The sequence below is a fragment of the Varanus komodoensis genome, unplaced genomic scaffold (genome assembly GCF_004798865.1).
Source record: "Varanus komodoensis strain SLA01 unplaced genomic scaffold, ASM479886v1 scaffold12, whole genome shotgun sequence".
Lineage (NCBI taxonomy): Eukaryota > Metazoa > Chordata > Lepidosauria > Squamata > Varanidae > Varanus > Varanus komodoensis.
This window is the reverse complement of record NW_025335349.1, coordinates 11,234,660-11,244,529: the sequence shown is the minus strand read 5'-3', so window position 1 is coordinate 11,244,529 and position 9,870 is coordinate 11,234,660.

Genomic DNA, 9,870 nt, shown 5'->3' with positions numbered 1-9,870 from the left:
GAAGACACAAGCAAATTTTGCTCCACAAAAAGAAATCGTAGAGCAGCATGATCGGATCTTTGCTACCATTGGTGTCTGCGTGTCTGTGTATGTCTGAGAGAGAGGGAGAGAGGGAGAGAGAAAGATGCAGTTGCGTGGATGGACAAAGGCGATGCCTAGAGTTATATTCCTAACAAGAACGACAGTGCAATAGCTGTGGTAAATGAAGGGACAGTGCTGTGCCTGATTTTGTGCCAGAATAGTCCTGAGATGAATGCACTGAGGAAGCCATTTATGTAGATTCCTTCCAAACACCAGAATGAGGATGAGCTCACACATGTATCTTTGTCATTTAGCAATGTTGTCATCAAGTGATTACTTCCATGTGTTAAGCCACCATCACAGATCAGACCATCATTTTGCTGTGAAGAGAAAATCTTTTCATTACAAATGCAAAAGGACATCAATTTGCATTCTGTTGCAGGAAAGGTTTTCACAGAAAATGATTAACAGATGTGGTTGTGCCTCCCTGTACTACCCTAAGACCATGAAATAAATTGCATGAGAGTCAGCAACTCTGCGATATCAGTGGAGTTTTGAAAAAGAGTTTTTGTTAATCGCAAAGTCGTGTCCGACCCATCGCGACCCCATGGACAACATTGAAAAAGAGCAGCATCTGCTTAAAGGACAAATTAGGAAACAGGGACATTCCATGTATAATTGTGGTGTCCTGAGGTGTGCTAGTTTCTGGAAAAATTAACATGGCCTCTGCATTCCTCAGAAATTCCAGAGGCTACTATGGCAAAGAAATGGTTTCTCAATCCACACTTCAGTCCAAAAGGGAATTTCCATCCCACCATTATTCATAATCCTCTCAGTACTATGGCTTTTCCCACAAATATTTTGAAAGCTTGGTATGTGGTATTGCCGAGACTAAGGCACTTAAAGGAGGGATGTTCTGGGAAGTAATACAGCATCCACATGTCCAAGTAACAGTGGCACTTTGGGTAGTTGTGAAATGTAACTTGACACAAGACATTGGTGAGACCTTCATAAGAATTTGTAGGTAGGAAGGAACAAATCAGACAATTTCATTTTTTCACAGTTTCTCTTTTTCCCCAGCCTTTTCAGTTCATCACACCCACAATGGGAATTTTTTCCATCCTTAAGTTCAATCCTAATAATTTTTTGAAGTTTGCATGAAATGCATTCATATCTTTGCGCTTCTTTAACACTTGCATCAACTACACAAGTTTTACCTGATTTATTTTTTTTAAAGTAATGTTCCTAGCATAATGTATTTTGAATTTTATTTTCATTCATATACACATATTTGTGCATAATTTTTGACTGGAGGACTCCATTGAAAAATACAAAAAATTACCAATTTTGAAGGATAACTGAATTTCAGTTTGTATGCTCATTTAAATATGCAAACTCTGAACAGATTTTTCCTGCATCTCTGCTTGTAAGCAATTCTTCATTATTATCTTAGGCCAACGTAAAGTATTTGTACTAGACCTGTACTGCAAGACCCTGGGCTGAAATCCATGCTCATTTATGGATTTGCTGGAGATTATCCATCAGTCTGTTAGGTTTGCATTCCGATTGTTTTTGCAAATAGCAAAGAGATTTGAACCCCCATCTCTCCAAGTTTCTGGGCGTAATGTAAGTGCCCTCCAAATATTTGCGAAGACTATCTCCAAGTTTACCTAATGCATCCGGCTTTTGAATAGAAAGCATATTGTTAAATCATATTGACTGTAATTAACAGTGATAGTGGGACTCTTGAAAGAGGGGACTTTTCTGAAGCTCTTAAAAAACAGGCTGTTTCGGGAGATAACATCTTTTGGATAGCCTGGTCCCAAGATGTGCCTCTTAGTCAGGGCTGTGAGCTGCCTTTTTCTATACCCGAAAAGGTCTAATGGGCTAAAGAAATGGCTTCACATCTTCTCCTACTACACGATTTGGGAGTGCGGCCTTGCCCGCCATCCCCACCCTGATGTAGTGTGCGTTGACTAATTGAACCCCATGGCAGCCATGTGCGTAGTGAGGAGGTGCGCAGGGAGGGAACCTTTGTCTGTACAATTGCACATGGAAGGAAGGCTTCTACACCATCTGGACGCCTGCGTAATTGCATTTCCAGACTGGGTGGTGGAAGTCTTTACATCTGAGCAGTTGTAAGAAGTGCAAACTCTCCCTTCGTACACTACACTGATTCCTCTGGGTGTGGGTGATTGGTGTATGTTACTGCAATGGTGACTAAGCCCACCCACTCCTCAGAAATGGGGGAACATGTGATGGCTGTTCCGCAGAAGGCTAATGTCATTGTATGGTAGAGATTCACAGGACATCTCCTGCATTGGAAGAAAAGTCACAGGAATGCTCCTCACAGGCTAGCCTCTAGAGCTGTTGTGTGCCATGCCACAATTGTAATGATTTCCCCATCATTTGTTCATTTGGGTGGCATAGGAAAGAGCCTATGGCCAGGAAAACTGGGCTTTGTCATCTGGAAGTCTGGAGGGCACCCGGTTAGGAAAGGCTGAGCTAGATCAGTCACCATCCTTTGTTTTCATTCTACTGCGTACTTTACTATATACAGAGAGGCTGGCTATACATGCAAAACGACGGTACTCTAGCATCACATACAGATGTTGCTCTGAGGCCTGCGACATAAATGCTGTGGTTGCTGTGGGGTGAGTAAGAGATCCTTCCTGGCGCACAAGGGCGATGAGTATTTTCTCCATAGCCTCATGGGCAAATACATTTGACCCACACAGCATGAACATTTCCAGCTTTCTCACTGCACTGTGGAGAGCTGGTTACTGAGCCATTTGGCCCAGACAGAATAACTCAGTCCTAGTCTCCCACTGTTCCCATAAAATAGTCGAACCCGCATCACAAAAGGGTGAATCAGCAGTAGCTATAGCAAGGGTTACAGTGTGGCTGGAAAAGAGGAGGGGCCCAGGGGTTCTTGCAATAAACATCAAGCTTCAAAGAGATTTTGTCATGCATATTCCCTGGCTGGATACTTCGAATATGCTATTTTTTTAAAATATATTTTTAATGCTGCTTTCCAGTATGTGCAAAGCATGGTATGAGCCTGCAATAAATCCAAGCAATTTAATTTGCCATAAGCTGCCCTTTGAAGAATTTGCTGTTACATTATTTAATTGCCTTGACTATGGGATGTTCCAAGACATACACCCAGTCCTAAAAATGTTGATACAATCCAAAGGATTTCCAGTGATCCTTTCTCATCTGCTTCCATGAGAAGCAAAACTTGTTTCATGCCCACATGGCATTGCTCTATGGATTGGGCCAAAGTTTTTATGCAGACGGACAAAAAACCTAACTTTAACATCCATGCATGTGTGACCATTGTGGAGAAACAGGTCTTCTTTTAAGTCTATGGGATGTGTCCTCATATGGGGCAGAAGAAGCAATGGAGCAGCTGCAGTGCATTCCCTCTGCCACATGTAAGAAGGCTTTCCTCTTCAGATCAGTGCTTAGTATGCACCATGGGACAGGATCATGTGTGCATGAAACCTTCCCATCTCATATAAGGGAACAGAAAGTTCCTGCATGCACAATTGTTTCATACCACCTTCTCGAAGCACTAGTGTTGTTCGGATTTCCTACAGCACAAGCGATTATGGTGGAGGTGCACGGTTTCAAGTGGCAGCAGTCACATGACTCCCTCAGGCTAAGCTGATTTGGCCAGGGTCACGTGTCCAAGGCCAGGGGTGACCACATGATTGCAGAAATGCACATGGATGAGGTTTTGGTTCTCAGTCAGAAAAAAGGAAAAACAGGCAAGCACGTTTGGAAAAAATAGAACAGCTGCCATTGCCATCACATGTGAAATCCAACCAGGGCAGTTCCTCGCATGGTGCAGTCCAGCAACAGGCGAGGCTGCGGCCGTGCGGCTACCATTCCTCTCAGGGGGTGTGAAAATGCGAGTAGCCAGCGTTGCGAGGGGCTGGCCCAATGCCAGGTCGCAGGCTCAGCATGCAAAAGGGTTCCTTTAGTCCCTACTAAAAAAGGTGAGGGAAAGCACCCCACTGGCAGCCGAAATAGAGCAATGCCCAGTGTCAGGCGGCCTCAGGTGCTTATAGGACCATATGGACCCATGCAAGGAGCAACGGCTTGTCTGAAAAGGGAATCCGTAGGACCGCTTCCTTTGCCAGGGAGTGACGTAATCCCAGATGGGTATCCAAATACATACCTGAAATGCCCATGTCCATTAATAGAACTGTACACAATGCACGTCCTACGTATGAGTGGATCCACTGAAATGAATGGGGCTGAAGATAGGTTACTTTTGGCGACAGCTCATTCTCTGGAAAGGAACTGTGGCGGTAAGTGTCCAGGCAACGTTGCTTAGTTTCAGCTCTTGCCTGGAAAGATCATGGCTGGTTGTTCCATTCTGAACAGACAGATTCATCTAGCAATGTGTGAGGAAACCTGATGGAGAGTTGAAAATTTGATGGTTCAGGATTTAGCCCCTTAGATTCTGGTTCATTCAGCCTGTGCTGATGCCAGCTTGCTGTGGTGCAAGTCAAGTCAGCTCATAGATTTCTGTTTCTAAGGTGGACCTTGAGTTGTGCATTTAGTGTAACCATTAATGAACTTTGTACTAATAAGGACCCTAAAACCACATGGTTCTAGCACAGTTTGTGCAAATTGGCTGCACAAATAATGGTTCATTTAGAGATGGAAGTCCATAAAAAGTCTCAGACTCAGCCCTCATTCAATTGTTGGACCATAAGTGGGCAGGAAATCCATTAAGCTAAACAAGCCAAATTTTCCTGGTTTGGTACGTCCTGGTTTGGTCTTCCACAGAAGTAAGCAGGCACAGTCAGTTATCTCCTGACGACAAGCAAATGGTCAAGGAATAGCTACATGGAATAAATATGTTCAGATCTCCAGGGTCCAATGAACTCCATCCCAGTGTCATAAAAAGGCTAGTGGAGGAACTCTCAGAACCACTGTCTATTATCTTCAATAAATCATGGAATACAGGAGAAGTGCCAGAGGACTGAAGAAAGGAAAATGTTGTTCCCCTCTTCAAAAGGGGGAAAAAATGAATCTGGGAAGTACAGACCAGTTAGTTTAACATCAATTCCTGGAAAAATTCTAAAGCGAAATATTAAAAAATCAGTCTGCAAGCCCCTCAAAAAATGCAGTGATTAATACTAGCCAGCGTGGATTTATCAAAAATAAATCCTGTCAGACTAATTTAATCTCATTTTTTGACAGAGTAACCTCCCAAACAGACAGCGTAAGCACCATGAACATAATCTATCTTGACTTTAGCAAAGTTTTTGCCATAATGCCTTACAACATCTGGATGAGCAAACTAGGAAAAAGTGGACTAGATAGAAAAACTGCTGGGTGGATCCAAAATTGGTTGTTAAATTGGACACAAAGAATGCTAATCAATGGCCCCTCCTCAAACTGGAGGGAGGTAACTAGTGGGGTGCCGCAGGGTTCAGTCCTAGGCCCCATGCGCTTCAACATCGTTATTAATTATTTAGATGAGGAAGTGCAAGGAATGATTCTCAGTTTTGCAGATGATACAAAACTGGGAGGTATAGTGAACACACTGGAAGATGGAATGAAGGTTCTGAGCAATCTTGGTAAGCCTGGACGCTGGGCTGAAAGCAAAAAAATGAGATTCAGGAGGGACAAATGCCACGTCCTCCACCTAGGGGAAAAAAACCCCAAATGCATCAATACACGGTGAGGAATACATGGCTTAACTGAACTGAAAAGTAAAAGAGTTATTGTGGACAGCAGGCTAAATATGAGTCAACAATGTGACACAGCCACAAAAAGTGCAAATGCTATTTCGGGATGCAGTAATACAAGTATTACTTCCAAATCATGAGAAGTAGTAGTTCTCCTATACTCCTCACTAGTCGAACCCCATCTGGAATACTGTGTTCAGTTCTGGGCACCAAGATTTTAGACAAATGCAGAAAAATAAGAAAGGGTCCAGAAGAGGGCAACAAACCTGGTCAAGGGATTGGAAACACTGCTCTTTGAGGAGAGATGGAGAGAACTGGCCATGTTCAGCCTTGAGAAAACTGAGGGGGGGGGGCATGATATCCCTCTATAAGTACCTCAAAGGCTGTCACAAAGAGGAAGGTCAAGATCTCTTCCTGCTGATGCCAGAGTATAGGACATGGAATAATCAACTCAAGTTGTGACAACCCAGATTCAGGCTAGATATCAGGAAAAGTTTCCTCACTGTAAGAGCAATACAGCAGTGGAACCAGTTGCCTGGCGACATCATGAGCTCTTCTACCCTAGAGACATTCAAAAAGGAACTGGACAGTCATCTGAGTGGGTTGGTCTAAACTGCCATTCTTCAACAGTTGGGGTTTGGACCCAATGGCCTTCTTGGCCCCTTCCAACTCTGCTATTCTATGATTTCTTCTGTTAGAAAGGGGCCTGACTACAAGTGGGCAGGCTGAAAGGCAAAAAGGTGGGCCAACACTAGACCAGAGCCAACATTCCTGGAAGAAGCCACGGCTAGCTGGTTGGAGCCTTGGAAAGGTACACTTTTTAGGGGGGTGAGTTTACATTGCACGATTTTTGTAGCCAACCCACCTTGTTGCTTTGCTCCCTGTGGCTGCTGTTCCCAAACTGGGACAGTAGTGTTACTGCATACATTGTTCTACCTCTATCCACCATATACATCTCCCGCTATTTTAACAATTAATTGGTTTTATCCTTGTTTCTACTACCATTTTAGATGCACTGTGCTGTGTGTTATGTTATGGTTTTGCTCTTGCTTTTCTGTTCCCTGTAAGCCGTCCAGAGACTTTTTAGTAAGGGATGGCATAGAAAATGTTTAAATAAATAAATAAAAACTTGGCATTCAGCAAGCCAAGGGATCTAACATACCAAGCTCCTGTAAAGGTCTGGACCACATGAAGCTACTCAGCCTTTTTTTTTTTTGTCAAGCCATCCTTGGAAGGTTAAGTACCTTTAGTTTGTCACACTCAGATTATCCTTCCCTAAGTGTTTTAGACTTTAAGGGCCCAAATTTTAAGGACTTTAATTAGCCTTCAAAAGCATGGCCAATAATCCAAAATGCTTAGAACTGTAGTGTAAAACTTCTAGAGAGGCATCAAGTTATGAAAGACAGACATTGATAATACCCATCAGTATGTTCTGCCCAACTTTCCACAATATATATCGGACTACCATCATCTTTCTTTGTGCCATCCTTTATTCTAGCCAGCTGTCCAACCAATGGGGGAGTTGGGATATTTGTCCCAGGCACTCAGAAAGTCACCCAAACAAATTGTATTCAGGTTTAAAGGGAAGTAAATCCCATTGAATCCAAGGGATTTACTTTCTAATAAATGTGCCTTTATCAACATTTCCCTAACTTCCAAAAAGTCAGAATAGGGCAGAAGCACAACAAAAAGCTGTGGGAACATATGTCTTTCCCTTATAAAATAAATTATCCCATGGAGGCATATGACAGTTTGCTTATAAAAATAATGAATCATGTTTACGAATTGCATCTAAATTTGTTCAGTCTTCTACTGGGGCAAAGTGGCTTCAGCTTAGTCATTCAGTTTTTGTCAAAGGATCCAGAGACTCTTTTTAATTGGGTGGTTACTGCACCTCAACTTTCTACAAATCATATCCGTATAGGCTCACATCTATCAGGGATGGTTGAGACTGGGTGAATCCTGATTCAGTCCTGGGGGTTGGAGCTGAGGTCCCTAAAGTCCTTTCCAGCTCTGATTCATTTCCAGTATTAGTCAGATGTCAGAAAAAAATTAAAGCCAGGGTAGTTGTAAAGAAAGAAAAGAATGTACTCAAAGGGGACTGATACCATCAGTGCGAATGTACAGATTTCTTATTTATTTCTTATTTATGTATTTAGGAGATGTATAGGTCATCCATCACTGTTGCCTCTGGACAGCTTACAGTATATTATAAATCCTAAACAAAACAAAACTTCTTGGGAGTTTGTGTAAAACCAACAGTCAGTTTCTAATCTTTGTGGTGAGTTGCCTGGCGTTTCATGGCCAAAATGGTAACAGCTGCACACAAAAGAGAAACATTTTGGGGGTTACTGCTGCAGCCCCTGAGATCATCTGGAGCATCTATTGCTCTGTTTCTATGTTTCTATCAAAGATAGGCTGGACATGCACATGGCGGGCATGTTGTGAGTGGAGCTGGCTGGTGCCGGAGGTCAGACTAGATGGCCTGGGAGACCCTTTCTAACTCGCTCTGTTTCTATGTTTCTATTCAGGAGAATCTCCAGGGTTGTGGAAGCATCCCCTTTAAATTTGAAAAACCCCTAATGGGAGGGGCACCCACACACAGTTCAGTGATGACTGAGCATGCTCAGTGGGTGCACAATCCTGATTTACTGTTGGGGGATGACACACAGACAACTGGCTTGCAAACTGAAAACAGAGGAGTGACTGGAAACGGGAGTCTTTTCCTCCAAAGAGACACATAGATAGAAAAAGCAGAGCAAGCCAACTGGTTGTTTGAATAGGTCATGTCCTGCTTCACTCTGAGAACCTATTTTTAAGGGACTCCAGGGCTGTGCAAAGAAATCATGGAAAAATTCAAGTTGTTAATATAGATGGGATTGGCATTTCTATGTCCAACACTCCCCGCAAATAACAATGAAGGAAAGTCCCTATTCATTCAGTTCTAATTGAATACCAACATTTAAAAAAAATGTAGTTCATGCTCCCAGTGGCTGACAACGATACTCTAGCGCTATGAAAACAAACTACACCTTTATTTCAGGTTGGAGGTTGGGCTCAAGCTGAAAGAGTAGCAACCCAATGAAATATAGGTGCGATCCATTGCTTTTATGACCACATCTGAGGTTTTGTTGAAGCAAAAGTTCACTGTTAGTTCATTGCTATATCCCTGTTACCGGTTGAAAGGCTATGCTGAGAAGGTTGGGTATGCAGAAGGAAGCATGCGCTGTTATTACTGCAGGCCAGAGGTCAGGACGATGCTTGGTAAGGTTGCAACAAGGCCTCATCTAGCACAGTGGTCCTCTGATCTCCTCCCAGGCCAAATCAAGGGATCACTTGCCTGCAGAAAGTGCATGCTCTGCTGATCTGCGTGCAGTTCGCTTGCACTTTACATGTTCAAATACTGAACAAGAAGCCTTTTGGTTTGGGATATTTCACAGCAGCATCTACTCCATAGCAGCGTGAAATGCTGCTTTTGAAAGATAGGGAAGTTTCATCAGCAGTGTGTGAATGGTGGTATTCCACCAGTTATTATGCATCTCCAACTGCTGCTTTGCCTCCTTTTGGCTCAAAGCCAAATTTTACAGAGGTGGTCTTGTAATACCCCCCACCCCACCCTCCCAGCACTTTATAACAATAGTCTTAACCAGGGATGTTGAACATTTTTCAGACCAAAGGCAAAATTTGATTTCAGAGGCTGCATTCCAGTGGCGGGCAGAGCAAACAACAAAACTTCTAAAACACCAGCCGATTTTAGCTTAAACAATTTACTCCCAGGAACTATGCCTTAGGAAAGGCATGGCAGCCCTTTTGCATGAGGGAAAACAGCACAAAAATGATCACAGGAAAAGCTTTGTGATCAGCAGGCAGGAAGAGAGCAGCAGGGGACAGAAGTCTCTCCAGGGAACTCTAGGGGGTCCAAAGGGGAACCCTAAGGGGCCGGGGATTTGGCCTTCAAGCCTGAGAGCAGACAAGCCTGCTCTAAACACTTTCACTTGCCATGTTTTACCAATATTAAGCTTTTGGGCAATGACAGCTACAGTGTATTTTTGAGGGTTTATAGCTCCTTCAATGAAGAAATCTAGGCCTGAGAATTCATGGTGTGAAAAACAGAGAATTAGCATAGCGAATTAGGCTT